The sequence below is a fragment of the Chaetodon auriga genome, chromosome 5 (genome assembly GCF_051107435.1).
Source record: "Chaetodon auriga isolate fChaAug3 chromosome 5, fChaAug3.hap1, whole genome shotgun sequence".
Lineage (NCBI taxonomy): Eukaryota > Metazoa > Chordata > Actinopteri > Chaetodontiformes > Chaetodontidae > Chaetodon > Chaetodon auriga.
In genome coordinates this window covers 19,984,870-20,005,000 of record NC_135078.1, presented here as the reverse complement: position 1 = coordinate 20,005,000, position 20,131 = coordinate 19,984,870, and the positions used below count along the sequence as shown (strand labels likewise).

At 41.0% G+C, this 20,131-nt stretch overlaps 1 protein-coding gene across 2 annotated transcripts in view; it reads left to right on the top strand.

Annotated features, from left to right (window-relative positions):
* LOC143321150 (netrin receptor UNC5C-like) overlaps nucleotides 1–20,131 on the top strand; it is a 184,182-nt gene that overhangs the window by 125,587 nt on the left and 38,464 nt on the right. The window lies entirely within an intron of this gene.

Sequence of the window (20,131 nt, the reverse complement as noted above, 5' to 3'; positions counted from 1 at the left end):
CCACAGATTAGTCAGCAATCTTTTTCATTCCTTCTGCCGAGGTGAATTATTGAAATGGTGTTAAGATTATTAAAATGCTGTTGCTATGGTCTATCACCGCAGAGTAATTTACAAATGGGGCGGATGAGGAGGTTTTGTGTTGCTTTGGTAATAAATGTATCGTGGTCGGTTGTTGGGGATGTAGAGAGAGGGATTGTGATCATTATCTAATGATGTGTGTACGTCGACACATGAAGGGACACACACGTAAGCGCACGTACTGTATGCTTTATCTCTTTGACTCCTTGTACTGTAAAGCAGTACAGTCTTTTATAACCACTTTGTATTTTAGGAGCCTTGAGAGGTTTTTCATCCAGTGATAAGCCATGTCAGTAAATTCAGGCATTAGTCAGATCCTGCTCTAAAGCCAGCAGACTGTGCAGAACTGCATTGGAAATGTGCATTTTCCTTTGCAGAGTCTCAGCATCAGTTATCAGACTCCCCCTCTCTGTGCGTCTTTATACACTCAGAAAATGTGTATCTGTTGCTTGTTTTCTCAGTTCAGTTCCATTCGGTTCCAATCACTGGTTCAGTCTAGACGGAGAGACTCAAATATACAATGTTTTTTTTTTCTTCCTTTCTGCCTTTTCTTCGTTTTCTCATGTAATGCTGATTTCAGAGCACATACATTATTTGCAGATTATAACTGGAACCCCGATGTTTATCTTGGCCCTCTCTCAAATAGAAGAGTTTTGCTATTTCAGCCTTCAGTGACTGTAACTGCGAGCACTTACAGTCCATTTGCCCGTCTTCGAGGCCATTTAAGGAAACTATCAATCAAAACTCAAACAGGGAAGCTTCTCATTACATATAGACGCCCTGTGTTTTGTTTCTTAGCTGACGACTCCGTATTATTTTCTTTCCTCCTCAGAGAGGACGGGAAGTATGCAGGCCAGTGATCATATGTAGTTTTAGTCTCTGTGGTCTGAGGCTTGAGTCTTTTTGAAACCAGGACTTTGTTCTCTGTGTGTGTGTGTGTGTGTGTGTGTGTGTGTGTGTGTGTGTGTGTGTGTGTGTGCTTGTGTGTGGTATGTCATGGGTTGAGTGTGTGCTTGACTCAGAAGTATGAGGGTAGGAGATAATGAACGTTTGTGTGGATCCCCCACACCCCCTAAATTAGGAAAACCTTCTCTCTCCCCTTTCATTATCTATTCAAAGGCTTTGGCAAACACCATAGGACAGCCCGCCTTTGCAATTAACCCTTTTTTAATGTCTCTCTGGCAGTGACGTGGAGAGAGTGTTAAACGTGCTGGTGTGGAAACGCTGGCCCCTCTCACTGTTTTTTAAATCGATGCATTTTTGTTGACTGTTTTCACTGATTTTCTGTGTCTTCAAGGAAACCTTGCACAGTTTCTCAGCATTTTCTCTTTACGTCTGTCCCTTTTGGCGTCCAATCTCCATTTCTGTGTCTGTCTTTTCATCATTTCTCACCCTTTTCTGTGGACTCTTGTCTCTCTCGTGGTCTTTTTTTTTTTTTCCCACTTTGTCTCTTTCTGTCACTATTGCTGTGTCTCAGTCTTCCTCACGCCCCCTGTCTTTCCTGACGTAGTTCTGAGATAAAGCTGTGGATTGATGGTGACATGACTGTGCAGAGTGCACTGCGTTGTCAGGCAGCTACCCGTGCTGCCCTCGGCAGTCCTGACAGTGTTGTCATGGATGAATGAGCACTCTGTTTTGACACAGGGTGCGACAGTGTCAAATAACAAATCTCTGCTCTGTTCTGTCAAGTTTTATAAGTTGTTAGACCTTGTAAGTATTTTAGGACTTTAAAAGTTGTGCAGACAAAAGGTTTCTGTGTATTTCCATATATATTATTATAATACAATGAACATATTAGAAACTTATTTATGAAATTATTTAGCACCTAAAAATAGTTCTCAGTCCTACTGCTGGCAAGAGTTGTGATATAATTTTAAATGCTTAACTACGAAAGCAATTGGGACAGTAAATTCCTCATTGGGACCAAGACTGAAAACGTTTAATAAGCCAGGGCTTTGAATAATTGCTACCAATTAATTGCTTTTCACTTACATCACTATTCAGTTAAGTAGTCTTCAGTGAGTTACTAAAGGAGGTCATTGTCAGTGCAATTAATATTTCTTATAAATTTGAGTGTGTTGACAACAGAACATTATCAGATGATGACCGTGCTGTCTTTGTGGAGCAGAGAATATGTTTGTGATGATATGTCGTCTCCTCACGCCCGACCGTAAAAATCCGTTACTGCTAAGATGCAGTCCTCCATTTAACACTATGTAAAATGTGTTTGGTGGTGTGAAATCAAAAAAATGACTGCGTTTGTGCTGAGCTGTATTAACCATAATATTGCTTACACCCTGGAATTGTATTGAATCATCAGCTTATCAAACACTCTGCCAAGAAACTCTTGGCACTTCCGATGCTTTTCTGATTTCAGAAGCATAATTCTTTCAAAGGTAGATGGCTGCAGGCTACTTAAGCGTGACCTTGCAGAGACCGATGTACAGCACTTAGAGAGAGGACGCTCCTGTAGTTCTTTAAGGAACTATAAAGAGAGAATGTGCTGATCATGATGGTATGTGTTGTCTTTTTGTCGGTAAAAACTATAAAATCACTGCTGCAGTTTGAGAAATTGTGTTCTCAAAGATGTGGAATTGCCTCAAAAGAACAACTCTGCAGAAACCCAATTTTTCCAAAGTATGGCTAAGGTTTGGGAATGATCATTGTCATGGTTGAATGTTTTAAAAAGTCAGCATTAACTGCAGTCAGATATGTTGCACACAAGTTCATCATAACATCTGTGCCCTTGCTACATAAAGGGCACTAAACCTCCTGCATTTGCACTGAAGTTTGACATTGTACCCAAGTCCTGTACTGCAGAATTTCCCAGTCTGAATGTAATTGGAAGGAGCTGTTTTCAGAACATTTTCCAGCAGAGGCACTACCTATTTGTGTTTTGTATATGTCCATTTTGTTCCTTGTTTACCGTGCTCATACTTTATTCTGTACATCCTTCAACAAAATGCAACACTAACAAACAGGGAGGTCTCCAATAGTTTAGCTGACCCGGCTAATAAAGCAAAGCTGATTTTGTTATTGGGCGGTTTTAATAACACTGGAGAGCTGGAGAGTCAATTAAAAAGGATTAGCATGGCCCCAATCAGCTCAGAGCCTCTTCATGCTTTAATGATTATGGAGTGTCATCAGCACTCCTACACTGTACAGTGAATCAGCTTTGACATGCACACACTCACACACACTCACACACACACATAAAACATGTGCGTAAATGCCTGCACACATACACAACTGCACATTAGAAAAGTAAGGAAAGGGTTAGCCTCCCACACATTACACACATGCCTGCATGCACATATACATTTTGTTTAATGCTCACAGAGCTAAAAGAGTTTTTTTTATATATGTATTTTGAACTAAAACCTATTTGGAAAAACCACTTTTAATAAGTAAGGGTAGTGAAACCTAAATACATTCCTTTATTCATCATGAACAATAATGAGGGATTTATGTATTCAGTTTGTTTTCATTCCTCGTTAAAATATTGTGATTTTATCATGAACCCTGTTTGCATTGACTGACGCCATTGGTGGGGAAGTGAGATTGAAGAGGAAAGCACAGGTTTTAATTTGTATCTCCTGAATGTTACCTTGAACATGCATTCATTTTAAATTACATTCCCAAAATAACCGAACAAGGCTAAGGCTGAACTTGATGGAGAGAGGGATACACTACATCTTTGCTGATTACCCGGAGTGTGTGAGAGGACTTCTGAGGACATACCTCTGGGAGCAGAGTGAGAAATGGAAAAAGAGGAACTGAAATATAAATTATCCTAACCATGAAAAAAGCAGGCACTCCTCGTTAGAAACCCCCAACATCCACCTCTGATTGAATTAATGTAATTGCTTTAGACACAATTTCCAGTTCCTTGAGTTCATGTGCATAACCCCAAGAAATCAGTAGAGTACGTTAAAAAATAAATGTAAAGTGTAAAAATGAAGCAAAGTTCGCTCAGGTTGCTAAGGTAGATGGCCCTGCTTGCTTGAAAAGTATTCCTCCAAAGATGACTCAGACATTGCAGGTGTTTTCAGGTCATAATGGGGAAAAACGTCCATGCTCTTTAGCAGTCTTGTGTCCTGTGGTTTCTTTTGTGCTCTCTCCCATTGCTCTCATTTTGTCCCCACTGTTAATTTCTTCTTCATTTCTTTCCCCTTGTCTCTGTCTCTTTGCATCCCTCTCTTTCACCTTTCTCTCCCTCCTCCCTTCTCCATCTTCTGCTGTTACCATTAGTGATGTTAAAGTACTTACTGAACTGGAGGATTCAGCAGGAAATGCAAAATACATCACTGTCCAGAGAAATAAAGACCGCAACAGAGACACACACACACACACAGAGGGCTTCAACGCTTTTACCGCATTGACCCGTAACCATGCACAGGGCTTTTCTATAATTTACCAAGCTGTCAATCACTTCAACACTAGCTCACAGCAACCCGGAAAGTCAGTTAGGAGAAACACTGCATGTGAAAACTAAGGAAACTCCATAAAGTCTCCCCAAGAGCACTTGCTGTGTCTGCTTAAAGCAACAGTCTCAAAGGTTTCAGTCCTGGTTGGTTTGGCGACACCTGTAGTAACTGGAGGTAACAGCACATGCTGTTTAATACTACAGATCACATAATCCTGAGGGTAACAAAACAAATTATTGTTGTATTAATTAAGTCGGGCAATGCTTTTTCTGTCATTCTTTGAGCAACTCTGATCTGATTTTATGCTGCACAAGGCAAGAGTCCATGAACTGCAGGGTACAGTGAAACTGAAAGGAGGTTGTTAACTCGCTGAAAAGTCGGAGGTGTGCAGCCTGCAGCTCTACATTACTGACCCACTGACAAAAAGATGCTGGAAATGACTGTTTTGTAGATGCATTCCTGTTTAACAATAGCAGTATGTACAAAACCCACTGACAAACACTTCCTGTGATGTCACAATGTCAACTTGTGTTTTGCCAGTTAAATGCTTTTAATGTGAAGCTGCCGCGGTAGAAAAGGTTCGGTTTGCATTAACAGGAATGTCAGGACCAACACCCTGTTAGTAATACTGCAGACTGTGTTAACTCATTCAATGATAGTGACTTAAGTAATTATTAAATAAAGTTAAGTAATTATTTTTAGTTGCAGCAAAGTTAACTAGATGTCTGTTTCTTGTCAATTAATTGCCAGGAATTTGAATTTGACTCCATGAATCTGCTAAGAAATACCAGTATTTATGCATTATGCTTGAATAGATAAAGGAATAAATCAAATATTCAGGGTCATTGACAGCTCTGTGCCTGCCTTACAGCCTCCGTCAATGTCAACATATTTCGCCTCGCTCTCATGAAATATTTTTGCTGCAAAATCCCTCCGGAACAAATATTACCTTGTGACATCAAGAGCTTAAAGATTAGACAGGAACACAAAGTGCAGCATGCTGTATTAAAACGGAGGAAAGAACAATTTAATCTTTTTAATTTCCTAACTTTCAGTTCCTGTATCACAAGTTAAAAATGTTTCCCTTTTGAACTTTTCCCCGGTGATATTTGAGGTGTTGAATCTGATTCTCGCTTGTTAGTAGGTCAGCGTCTGTTCCCCCAACGAGTCTGAGCTGTTGAGTGGATTTGGATGTTTTTCGTCTTCCCTCTTCCTCTAATGATTTGAGCCCAGAGTCTCATTTCAGCATTTCGTCCCACCCCAAACTGTCATCTCTGTATTTTTTTTTTCTCCTCTCTTCAGCTACCGCTATTGCGATCACTGTCCTCGTGCATTTTCATGGTTTTCTATCCACTCAGTTTCTTTGTTCATTTATTTATTTTCTGTCCATTTCCAATTTCCTGCTTTCCTTCTTTCTTGTCATCAGTTCATGGTTCTCCAAAATTAGTAAGCAATGGATTTTGAGGAAAAACATATTACTTTATAATACCAGTGGAGCGCCCATTCAAAGCATGCCTGTTTGGAAAGATTACTTGACCTCTGGTGGAGCTGCTTGTAGCTTTCACTACAGCCAATGGTGATGCCCGGGACACCGTTAGGGATGGACGTTTCAAGCAAAAATTGCATTCAACTTAATAACGAATGTGAGATGATCAACTGGCTGCTGTCGCTGCTAGCAGCTAACTAATTCGGACCAAAGCAAATGTTACATCTCTGACACTTTAAATGTTTGAGTTCAGTGAATTAAAATAAAGACTTTGTTACAATGCAACATGTCCAAGCTCTCTTTCTCCACTTGTTCTTGAATGTGCTGTAGCGAGCGAGGGCGAACGTGCTGCGCCCAGCATGCCGTTCGGTGGTGTAGCAGTTAATAGAGGTCCCCTCTCGATACGCTGCACAGTGTGTGCCTCTGGCAGTAGTAACACACTTCTAATAAATATGTCCTGTAGATCTCAAGAGCTTGCACTTGACACTGCACTTCCTCGGGTCCTCAGCAATACATCCGCCAAGTGTGAAGTCGATCGGATGAACAGCTGTTGAGAAAATCGAAGGACATAAATACAGACAGAGCCTCCTTCCGTTTTAGCTAGATTTCATTTTGCAAATGTGTGAATCATTTGCTGATGCTTTCCTCTTGTCATTCACTGAAAACGTTATTGATAAACCAGTGCAGCCTTCAAATGCTGATGAAAATATCCAAACACAAGTAAAACCAGCTTGAGCGCACCATTAAAATGGCCTTCACCAGTGGAAAAAGTCAAATTGCACACAGAGAATTTTACACGAGGAGGATTCCATCGTCCCTCCGCTCCCACATAATCAACAGTCCTTAACTTGAAGTGTCTCATATCTCAGTGGGAATGGTTTTGCTCCCTGACCCTCAGGTCCTGACTCGTCTGCATCGTGGCTCTCCTACACTGCCTCCTCTCTCATCCCAAAGCTCTCTACCTACCTGCTCTCTCTCCAGACTTCTTAACCATGACACATTACAAACCCTAGGCATCTTATTAGGTACACGTTCAGTGGTCTGTAATTGGATGTATTTTAAAACCCAGAATATTCTCAGCACCCTTCTTATCTCTTTGGCTGAAAGAGTACATATTAGAGACATTATTGAATGGATCTCTATAAACAACGCTCATTTGTTGTAAAAATGCTTTTTGCAGTAACTGAATTTACAGTAACTATCGATTATTGAAACTGAATGTTTTAGAATCAAAGTGATGAAAAACTAATTAAAGATAGATCAATACATTAGGCTCCATTCATCTTTCTTAGTTAACTTAATTTCCCTCTTAACCATGTTTTCTGCATTAATATTCACCCGACTTTTTCCTGCCGTCATTGATTATCAATTTTTATTTCCTGGAAATGCAAAGCGGCTTTAATCAAAAAATGTCCTTGCTGGCTGAATTGTATTCTTCACCTTGCAGTGTTATTTTATTGAGATGTCTGTCAGGAAATAGTTGGAGGCATTGCGGCTTTGGTAAATTCAATATCATAACTGCTTGTTAATAAATGTCTCTGCCCTTTGAGTCCTAGTTTGAATCGCCGAGCCTCAAACCTTCCTGCTTTGCCGTCCGTTTCATGTGCACTCTTCCACTTCCAAGGCGCTGGCCTTCTTCTCTGCCCTCTTCAGCTTTTGCACATCTCTTTTTCCCATTTACTCAGCAACCACCTGCACCATGTCTCAAAAGTGCAGCCCATCTATCAGTCCTCCACAGCCCATCTCTTTAATGCCTGGTTCTTTGATGCTAGATAGATGGGTTTGGAAGGCAAGCTGGGGTTACTGGTGGATTTTTCTTTTTTCTTTCACACACACACTCACACAACTGTTTTGACACGAGGACTCCCAGGAAAAATAATACCCTCACCAACTTCCTCCTGTCTTAATTTCCTATTCCTTCCCCCTCTCCCCTGCATTCCTCACATGACTTTTCCTTTCCGTCTCTTGTTTTCCCAAGTGTTTGGCCTAATGGATTACCCCAGTATATCTCCCCCTCTTCCCTGCACTCCCTTTTTCTCTCCATTCAGCACCTCGGCCTCGTCCTCTCTCCATCCTTCTTTCCCTAATTGTTGACATAGCATGGAAATTCCAAATCGCTCTGTGTCTCCCTCAGTCTCCTGTACCTCCTCATTACCTTTTCATTTGTCCTTTTCTTCCATGCTATTGCACTCTCTCTCTCTCTTTCTCTCTCCCTCCACGTGCTCCCTCTCTCCCTCCCTCTCACGCTTCCTCTCACGCTTCCTCTCCCTATTTGTTGACATTGTCAGGTTAGCTTTAATGGATCACCCACAGCTATCTGTTTCTGGCTTGCACTCCCTGTTTCCTCATCCTCCTCCACCATAATCACTGCCTCCCTAACTCTCTATCTTTCTCTCGCTCCCTCAACATTGCCGTGGAAATACCTTTTCTCTATCCGGCCCTCTCTCGAGATTGTTCCCCATCCATCTTTCCCTCTCTCTGTCTCTCTCCACTCTTGAATGTTGACATGAGAGGGTGAGTCTAATAGATCACTGTGAAGCATCTGCACCTGTGTTAAATCTCAGAGGTAACACTGTGTGTGTGTGTATGTGTGTGCGCGTGTGTGTTGTGTTCGTTCGTGCATGTGTGCACCCTGGAGAAGCCAGTGCAGGCTTTCTGTTCAGCACATCTGTGACCTCCTTTAGTGCTGAGCAACTTCCTTGTTTTGCCTCCTCTCCTCCATTTCACCTGCTTCTACTTGTTTGCCCTTTTCTTCTTTCATCCTCTCCTTTCTATCATTTATAAGCTTACATTGCAGAGCGGGAACCACTAACTTCAGGGACATGCTGTAGTAACAAAGTGTTTTACCTCTTAAAAAGCACGTGCTGAATCTTGCAAAACAAACGCTGCGTTGTGATATAACGCAAAGACATGATATTTAGAGTCACGTTCACTAGTCACAGCAGAGTAAAATAATACTTGTGTATCATATGTGCACGCCATACATCATTTAGTGGAAGTGTACCAAGGTGCAGTGGAGTAGTGGGTTATAAATAAACCTCTGTAGGCCTGTTTCAGTCCAACTGGGTGTCCTCCGGTGTCCCAGTTCTGTCTGTGTGGGACACCTTGGAGAGCGTTCTGCTATTGCTCACTCTCTGCTGCACGTTGGGGATTCTTTCTTTTATGTATGTGCTTCTTCGTCGATGCCCAGCTAATTCCTCGTGGTATACGACACTTTTAGGAACATAAACTAAGTCCTAGTTCCTCTGATGTACAAGACCTCTGGGAATTCTCTGCTCATGCCCAAACGTTCAATTTTATTTATTTATTTTTTTTTTTCAGTGTAAGTGATTATACTGGGTAGTATATACATATTTTTATTGTGCTGTGTAGGTTCTAGAAAGTACTTTTTTAAAACTTTTTTAGTTATTATTATTATTTATGTACTATATATATATATTTCTCCTCTGTAATGTTGAGGAAAGCCCACTATTTCCTACATTTTTTGCACAATCAACATACATTTTTACAAGCAAATCACCAGTAATTACTCAAAATACTGTATCACGTCATATGGAACTTCGTTAAGGTATAATCTTTAGCCTCAGCTTTAGTGAAAGCCTGTTTGTCCTTCTTTCTTTGTAGATTTGTTGAATCAGTGCCTATATATCTTGTTTAACAGTATAGGAAGAAAATAACTCAGATAAAATGTGTTCTTAATTGATTTATGCAAAGATAAATGCAATGGAAACTCTAAAAATGCTGAAACAAATCACTTTTAAGTCTTCTAGAACATCAGTGTGGGATGATTGTCGATGGTGACCCAGTTACGTCAGTGTGGTTAATTGGGTCTTTATGTCACTCGCCTGGATCTAGTTAATTAAGCTGTCAGAGCCTTTGAAATCCCATGTTGGTATGCACACACAAAGGCACAGACACGTTGACATCCACACGCACGCACACACACTTCACCCACTTACATGCTGTATATATGCGTGCACACACAGTGACCTTATGTTAACCTGCACAATCTGCCCAGTTTGCCCAGTCCTGGCATGTATTGTATTGTCATGGAGTTGGTGGCTGTAGCAAATTCCCCACAGCAGCAGCGGGCAGCAGGATTGTCCTAATCACCTCCCAAGTGTCGTGAGGATGCAGACAGAAACACCCGGACATATGGCCAATTAAGCCAGGGTTGTGAAATGACACAGATATACTGTAGGTGACTGAAAATCACACTTCACACAATCAATGCAGACAGTGACAAGGTTATATTAGCAACTGTTCCTGACTGCTGCGTGGACATTGACGGCGTCCTTAAATATAGCCTACAAACTTATCAATTTCCTGCTGCTGCATTTGATATCTTTTTCTCGTCTCGTCTGTCTGTCTAGACAGTTTGTTCTATTTTCTTTTGTCCATCTGTCTCTTTGAATAATGTCTCCCTGTTTGTCTGCTTATCTGCTCATGTCTGTCTGCCCGACTCTTGTCTGAGAGACAACCTCTCATCAGTAGTTCTTGATCCCTTATTTTATTCCTAAATCATGTTTTTAAGCCTGTCACAACCCAGCTGGAGACTGTTTGTCCCTGTCTCTTCTCATTAGATGTTCCAACTCAGCCCTTTAACATGTGAGCTGAACTGACTTCAGAGTGGAGGGTCTTGGAAGAGCGTTTGAATTTGTGTTGCATTTAAGTAATTTTGGAGTTAGTAAAAAAAATTATGTGTTTTTATGCTGTAGATGTGGAATTGCAAGGAACTACAACTAGATAATTATTAGCTAGAATATAGAAGGAAGACAAAGTAAGGGATGACTAACAGGAGGAGTGTGTCACAGTACTCAAGGTGGGAGTGAGGGGTTGCCCTTCATGCTGAGAGGACAATTATTCCAGAGGTTTTGTTGGCAAAATGTATTTTGTTAAAATGCGACAAATTGGCGGGAATGGAGATGCCAAGAAGTGAAGTGAGCACAGCCGTGAGAAGAGCGGAGAAAGTACACAAAAACACGCACTATCCACTCGCTGCATATCTCATGTGCTTCATCTTGTCTTTCCAAATGAATGCTTGAATATTTCTGCTGCAATGTTAGAAAACACAGATTGCAGCAGGAATAGATGTGTGTGTGTGGTGTGAAAGCTGTCAAAGTGAGAACTTAAAGTTCTGAGAATGTGTTCTGTAGTCTGAGTAGGATCTGTTTAAGATAGCTGAGTTCCCATTACTGTACATTCAGATAGATATGTATCTTATGGCACTGAACAAATTCAGTGTGACCAGCTGCCACGTCCTCTCGTTGTGGATATGTGAATGCCATCGTGATGAATTCTCAATGAGGCAACCATGAATAAGAAATCACATTCTCTGCTGCTAACTTGGGAAGCAAAGTGAAAACAGTTCCAGGTGTCTTTATGGACCGACTGTAAATTATGTATCACTCTCCATAGGGACTGAATGCGTGTTGGATAGTTTATAGTTGCTACTGAACCTATAGGCTCCACAGTACTGGTCCAATACGGGGAGACTCAAAACTACAAAAGTACCACATCATGAAATACTTAAAATAACAGTGGAATTTCCAGAGGCAGTCATTTTGCTTTCAGCGCCGCGTCATGCATCAGAGCTGTTGATGAGTGTTTCAATCCCTTAAACTAATGACTGGATTAGAAATCAAAATACTCCTAAACCACAGTGAGCTCTCATTTCATCTGATTTTAGGCATTCAGATAAAGCTGTTTTTGAAAGAGGCTGAATGATGTGAAGTTTGGACCAGTGTTTTTTTCTACAGCAGGGGTTCAGCAGCTCCACCATAGCCATGGGGGTCCACGTGGTCCTGCCCGTCACCATGACCTCCACGAATGATGAATAAAAGGACACTTCCTCGTGTATCGTGGTGGTTTCATTCGGCGCATTTAGGCTCTGATTTCAATTTAAGTGCTACATTTATTTGATGCAGAGGGAAGTAATTTAAGACGAATTGCATTGTTTTTTCCCACCATGATGGTTACTCTCCTTTAATTGTTTGAAACAACAAAGTCCTTTTGTTCATCTTATCACAATGAGCTAATTGTTTTGTCTAATATCAACACACACACACACACTCACACACGCGGTCTTCACCATATTCATGTGCGCTGTTGGATTAAATTTCTATTAGCTTTCCTCGATTGAGTTTGAAGATTGTTGATTAGCCAGTAATGGCCTTTGTTACTGCGCTAATGAATAGCTTGATTACTATTCTACTTAGCTACACATCAGGAGGCGGGTGATGTGTGTGTGTAGGTGTGTGTGGCATTTGTTGGTATTATCCTCTTACAAACACACGCAGACAGCTATAGCCAATTGTCTGGGTTTGTGTCAAGAAAGCTGATGGCAGCAGAAGAGAAAGATAGATGGTTCGCTCCGCCAACACTCATCTCTCATTCTCTCGCTCGTCTCTCCCTCACTCTGTCTGTGTCTGTCTCTCAATATGTTCTCTCCCACCTGCTCTCTGTTTCGCCATTATCAAGTCACTCAACTGCTGTCTTTTTTCTTAATTCCTCCATCCCCTCCACCTCTTTGTCTTCCTCTAACCCTCTCTCATCTCTGCACCTCCTTTTGTTTCTTACCCTCCTGCTTTAATGCCCCCCTCCTCTCCTGTTATGTTTATCTCTCTCCTGGATTATTTTCTGCTGACTGGACTGACCTGGCTCTTGAGAACTGGGTTGGCATGTTGCACTTCGTCTATGTGTGTGTGGTTTTGTTAATGTGTGTGTGTGTGTGAGAGAGCATGCATGCACATGTGAGTGTTTGATAATGGAAACAAGCATGCCAATTATGGTGATGGCTCTCTAGATGCCAGTCAGAGCCAATAATAATGAGGGTGGCACATCTGGCAGTAATGTGTATGTGTGTGTATCTGAGTGTGTGTGTGTGCTGGATGGGAGTGCAGGAGATGTTTTTAGATGGGCGTTATAGCTGGGAGAGATTCAGGAATTATGCTCCTCCCAAACATGCACATAAACTTCTCTGTGAACCTTCTTATTGACAGGAGTTTTGAGTAACCCTATGAGGAGCCGGCACACACGCCTTCCAAATGTCAACAATTCACCACATGGACCTGCATGTCAAGCAAGTTGATTGGCTGATTAAGCTGTGGATGGGAGGCATGTTTGGACTGGAAATACAATAAAAGTTGTAGGTGTACACGTGTAAAAGAAGCAGTCATGTAAACTTCTCTGAGTGCCTCCAGCGAACGTTGGCCTAACGCAGCCTGCAGGAGCATAAATCCAGCTTTACTGCGCTGAATTTATGGGAATGCAATTAGCACAAACAGTGATACACTCACGGCAGCGATGTAAATCCCATCGTAGTATTTGTAAAGTTCTGCTTCAGTGATCATTGGCACAGGAATTCAGGTTGTCGATCAACAGTACAACAGCATTTTCCTTTGACGGCCCTGTCTCGTAGAAATTATGTTTATATAGAACTAAATGGAAAGAGCAAATAGTTTGATTGAAGGAAACTTAATGCTGAGCGAATTAGTTTTGTATTAGCATAGTGAGGAAATGTTGTTAAGTAACATACCTGTGAAGTCAATCTTTGTAATGCAAATACAGCTTTATTCAACTCTTTCATGGTTATGTTTGGGCACTGACAGCAAAGATCAAGTCTGTTTAAACACAGAAAAGACAGCAGCATATTTCCCCAACACTAACCAAAGTGCTTCTGCAGTCTGGATGCAAATCTGGATTCTGGTGTCACAGCCCTGCGCTTTGTATGACCGCCTCCCAGCAGCTCCAGCATGATACATAACATGTGGTGTCTCCTCAAAGAAACCTTGGCTGTGAACAACAACAATCCAGGCAGCGATTACGTATGGCTGCATAGAGTAATTATGAATGCAAATTAGTTGTATGTAAATGTAATTTCAGTGAGCAGGGGTTGCCTTTGAAGGGTCTGTCACAAAGAAGAATCAAAATGAAAGGAGGTCTCTCATATAATAATAATAAAGCGGATACTTTGTTTTCCCCTGTAATGTGTGTACGGTATCTACTCACGGCTAATAAATCATGAATTCTGCTCTTGGTGATGTTAAGGCTCTCAAAGCATTCATCTAACGTTCACGTTTAAAGGACCAGTATGTAGGACTTAGTGGCATCTAACGGTGAGGTTGCAGATTGCTGAAAACCCGTCACCTCATCCTCTAGAGCAAGTGTTTGGTTTGATTATACACTGAATACATGATTATGAATATTGTATTCCTTTTCTGCCAGTAGAGCCCCCTGAATCCTATACACTGGACCTTTACTGTTGAAAGTCAAAGAATCTGACTCACAAGTCACATGTTTACTTTATTAACAATGACAACCAAAATCATGATCTTTCCCAAACACTAACCAAAGTTCTTTTGTTGCCTAAATTTGCCTGTTTCCACACATGTGGCTCAGGAGGCAAATCCAGGCCTCCTGTGTGAAAGTCCTGCACTTGGTTCATGCAGTACAAAAACATCAAACTTCTCTCACTTCAAACAAAAAAAAAAAAAAAAAAAAAAAGTTACCACCGGCAAAACATATTTGGCAGAACAAATAGCAGCATATCAAGGTATTTCCTATGAAGCGGATATTAAATTTGAAGGTAAATTAAGGAGAAGAAAGCTTCATATGCAACTCTTTTATTTTTAGTTTTATGAATCAGTGTTTCGGCACATCTTACCCTCTTCAGACTAATTTCTCAAGATGATTCAGACAAAGATGTGCCAGATTGATTCATAAAATTAAAAATAAGCCTCCATTGGAGCTGTGAGTGCGCAGCTTTCGCCTCAGTTTGCCTTGAAACGAAGCGACAAAGCTCGATGGAGCAGGTGGTGTTGGAAGGTGGGGGTGGGATTATTAGAACATGGACGGGCAGGCAGCGCACACTCGGTCCCCGCCCACACATAGGTAGAGTAATCACTACAGGAGCTCTTTAACCCACTCATCTGTGGTCTTATAGGGATCCAGATAATATACCTAATCAAGGGGATAATCCTCAGTGACGAACATCACTGATTCATAGACGCACACACACACACGCACTCACACACGCACGCACACACAGGCATTACAGCTTGATTTCCCTGCCTGTCTTTGATTGCAGAATCAGGTTTTATTGTCGCTGATCTATTTTGCGTTTCGTCGTACTCTTATTGTGTATCTGTGCGTTTGCGCCTGCTGCTACTTTGAAAAATTAATGTTGTGATTCAGTGGCAGATTCTATCCATACACCCTCTATCTTTGCGGCGCTGTTATCAACTCCCATATGAGACCCTTTGTAGTGGCTCTACAAAGCATGTCATATTTCAGCATTTGTCATAGATATTCTTTGCTTTGTTATCTCACTTCTTGCTCTGTGGTCTGCCATTTGTTTTGCTTTTGCAAGATTTGCACTGTGTTTCTCTTTGTGACACAGTGTGTGACTATGATATGGCGGTGATATGATATGCGGAAAAGCTTTGCGTCGCAAAACATTTTGTGCTGCTCTCCAGTGCAACAAAAGGGAGCATATACTCTATCTCTATATCTTGGCCTACTTTTAACTTGCAAAGCATGAGATCCAGCCTTTGTTCCACTGCCAAGGAAAGATGCATATCTCAATAGATACATTACACTTTTCTGCTGCCTTGATACTGCACACCATGTGATGGGACATTTATCCATAAGCTGCGAGTAAGAAAACATATGGAAGCATTTACTTATTTAAATTCATCACTCCTCACTACACATAGTATATATTGTAATACCCAAACACTACAAATCTGCTTTCATCCCACATTCAGGGGCACAAAATTTGAAAATATACCGTAGCCAAATTATTGTCTCAGTCATCGGGTCAGAGCAGAAAGAGAACATGAACAAAGCAAGTGTGTAATTGATCAGATGAAGCTTCTCTCCCTTTGAAAAGAAGAGCATTTGATTTCTTTGTCTAAAGAAGAAAAAGGATGGACTCTTCTTGAACCCTTTTTAAATCCTGTTTTAGTTGAAACAGAGGCCAAGAGCATTGCTTATGTTTGTGTGTGCGCAAGTGTGCCAAAGGTGTCTTGTGTGTGTGTGTGTGTGTGTGTGTGTGTGTGTGTGTGTGTGTGTGTGTGTGTGTGTGTGTGTGATCACACGCTGCAAGCGTTTGAAGTATCTCCACACAGGCATGTATAATGCAGTTATTTCATACCTACACCATGGCAATAAAACAATGGTTTATGGGTGTTGTTTTCTGTGTGTGTGTGTGAGTGTGTGTGTGTGTGTGTGTGTGTGTGTGTGTGTGTGTGTGTGTGTGTGTGAGTGTGTGTCAAGTGGTGTGTGGATAAAGCGAGAGAGACAGGTGATGTGGGGGCGAGAGTTAAAATAACAAATACACATTCTCCCCTGGGGTTGGCTTGATCCAATCAGCCACCCTCTGCCATTTACACACACACACACACACTCTTGCACCAGCTGTGGCTAATGATGCGGTGGCAGTGGCAGTATAGCCACCACATGTGGTCTCTTTGTTTGAGCCCAGCAGAGCACATATCAGTCTTGCATGCTTCAACCTTCAGGCATCATCAAAGACTGCGGCTATTTTCAGTGCATCATCATACAAGAGCTCACAGCTAATATGAAAAAGCTGCCAGTAAACAACTGTATTCGTGTGTTTGGCTGTAAAATGATGTGATCATACAGGATGGAGCCAGTGGTTGAAGAAGTACTCGGATCCTTTATTTAAGTGCTAATACCAATACTCCATTACAAGTAAGAGACAAAGCTGGACTGTAGTAAAAGCATCAGAAGTGAAATATGATGTTTCTGGATTCAGATTATTGCTACATTCATGTGTTTGCATTTTGCTGCTGCAGCTGTTTAAGACTGAGCTAATTTTAACTACTTTACTTATACTGAAGGGTAGTTTAATCAACAGCAATGCATCGTGTTCTGTCAGAGCTTCACATGTTTGTAGCGTTGCTGTCCTGTGAGAAGCAAATATCTCTAACAAGTCAACTTTTCAAACAGTTTTCAGCCTTGTGGTGAAGCTTTCACAGATAATCCACTATCAATAAGCAGCAATATGGAGGTTAATGAGAGAAAACTAAGTTAAAGGCCTAGTAGTGGTAGAATAACATCATGTGGAATAAGACATCACTAAGACAAAGACAAGACAAAGCCAATATGCTACTGATAGGCATGCTAATAAACCACTCCTTAATGGTGAATATGTGTACCAAATAGTTTATTAATAGTTAATAGTTGATCGCTTGAAAAACTGATTAATGAAGGTTGCTTTTGATCTCATGCTGTTAGTTGTATGTGTGCTTCCCTTTTGTGAGTGATTTTAATTCACTGTTTGAATGACACAGCAGTCATTTGTCATCTGACAAAGTTGACTTCACTGATAAGATGCATCATTAGACAAAAGGAGCTTCCAGTGGGAAAAAAGCAAGTATTTGTTTTTCTATACTTTATGCTGCTTTTCAACACGCACGTGCACGCACGCACGCACGCACGCACGCACGCACGCACACACACACACACACACACACACACACAAAATTGTTTCAGCACTGTAGTACAAATTGCTAGAGTAAGCAAGTTAAAGAGCAGAAGGTTAATTGGAAGTGCACTTCAAATTACCTTTAAAAGAAGCTCCTCGTCGCCTTTGTTGACTGACAGCAGTTTATTAACAGTGTTTGGAGGATAGAAGTCAAGTGAGTGGTTGAATACATGAAGAGTGGAGTTTCAGGATATAGAAAAGATTAAAATAGAGATGATGATCAGTCATTAGTTGTTTTAATTAATGACTGGATGGATGAATGGATGGACAGAGGGGTGGGCATAACACTAACTGTGCTAAAAAAGCTAAAATCAGCTTTTCCTAGATCATATTTTACCATGTTTCATAATTTGGCACCTGTCATTAGTTCATAGCTACTCTCTGTCTCTGTCTCTCTCTCTCTCTCTCAGTTATGACTCCCGGTTTACTTCAGTCATTCCCACATCTGAAAAGTAGTGATGAAGCAGTAAATTAGGAGTATTATTATGAGTATTTGAAGAGGTTTGGGAGGTGTTACTTAGTATCGGAATGAGACACTTGATTTAATCCAAACCACTTCAGACGTGCTTTGTTTGTAGGGAGCGGTGCACACTTCAGTGTCCGTGCTGTTATGGTGGGATTTTTTTTGCCTTTTTTCAAATGAATATTTCCAGCAGCATAATGTGCCGTCACATTGATTATTCAGGGAAAAGTTGTGGCTATTCCCAGCTGGTGCTAGCCAGATGAGGCTAATAAAGAGGGGGATATGATATAATCCGTTCACACTAACTGACTTGACTAGCCTGCGTTAGAATAATTGAATACAGTCGGGACACACTCGCGGTCCCTCAGGGCTCATAAGGTAGCTTGAGGTGACATTTCACTTGGGGCCATTTTAATTTTTCTTATCCAGTTGAACTTGTTTTATCTTTCACCCTCCAACAGTCCATGTCCCCTGGGTGGTTGGTTCACCGCCAGCTTACAGATATTTTATCATGGTGCTTTGATCATCGTGAGGCAAATTCAGGTCAGGGGTGAGACACTTCCTGATGACTGTACGCTTTGGAAATTCTGTTAAGTTTGATGGAAAAACTTTTTTTCTGCCAGTCATAGTTGTTTTCATTTTATTTTTCTTCTCAGTCCTGATGAGGGAAATACAGACAACACGGTCAGTGTCATGCTGAACTATGAAGGAGTCTGAGGTCATTTTATTTTATGTAAGAAGAAGCGCAGTACAGCTTATTTATCAAACTTAAAACCAGTAAAATGCTGTGTAAAAGTCTATTATTTCACAAGAAATTATTGTCATCACTTCTATTAACTGTTGCTGCCACAGTACATGCTGTTGATTTAAGCTGTTTTATATGACTGAACTTATGCATGTGTGTCTTTATGAGGGCACGAGTTGGTGATTTTAAATTGAGTGTTTTGCTGAGCAGAAATATTATATGAGCAGTGGTTTAGTGCTTATATGTTTATGCGGTCTGACCTTAAATCTCTTAGAAGAGGGTGAATTTTAGCAAAGGCCTGTTTCTCTGTGCATGCCCGCTTGTTATTTCTCAGCAGATTTAACTATGAGGGCATGAATAAATACAAAATCCATATTACACACGTTGCATTTGCTTTTGTTTGTGAGAGAGCACCCATTTTCTACTTCTACCGTACGAGGATAAACTCCTCGGCCGACCATTTGCCGTGTGTGTATATATATGTTTTTGTTTGTCATTGCTTTTTTTCTCCCGTATAACCTTTGCTTTGTAATGGAAACTGAAAGGTCACACAGCATCTCACTTAAGATTGAGAATTCAGAGCTACAGTGAGCCCCATGGCCAAAGAGCACCGCCAAATCTCTAAAGATCAGAGAGAGAAGCAGGTAGAATAACTGAGAGAGAAGAAGAATGACAGCCGAGCCGAAGCGGGCAGTAAACTGAAGAATAACACTGAATTTCCTCTTTCTGCGTCTGAGATTTCCATTTCCTAATGCGAAGGGAGGAGGAAATTAAACAACGTGGATTAAACAACGCGGCTCGGACATTTATGTGCCGACCATAAAGCTTGGACAGGCTGAATTTATGAGGGTTTGGACCAGTAAATACAGCACTCAGGAAATGTGATTAGGCTCATAAATAGGATAGTTTCCCGCTGTTCCACCCTTCACCCAAAGTACCTTGTGAAAGCATATGTTCAGGACATTTTCCTCCTTTTCTTCGCTGCCACCCCGGGGTTCCATATTGTGAGGGGTCACTGAAGATGAAGCTCTTTACTCTTCCAACTGTTTGGTTTCTGTGACTTGATGCATAAACATCCTCCTGTGGTTTCATTATTCATAATTACTATTATTTTGACATCCAACCTCACAAAGTACACTCCTTTCCTCGTCAATATTAAATTTGATATTTCTAAAACATACTATATATGTGAATAATTTAGATTTTTGCATCCTCTCTTTATTTTACAGGATGATTCTGACATATCACAAGAACAAGTGACTACAGAGCTTCACATAGTTATTCATTTATTTACTTGGATTTTCAATTGTGACATTTCCCCGAAGCTTTTCTCTGTGGAATAATTGAAAAACAAGATCACAATATCATCCTGTTAGAAATCCTTCCATCCTTTCCTTCTTTATTTGTCATCCGGAAAGGT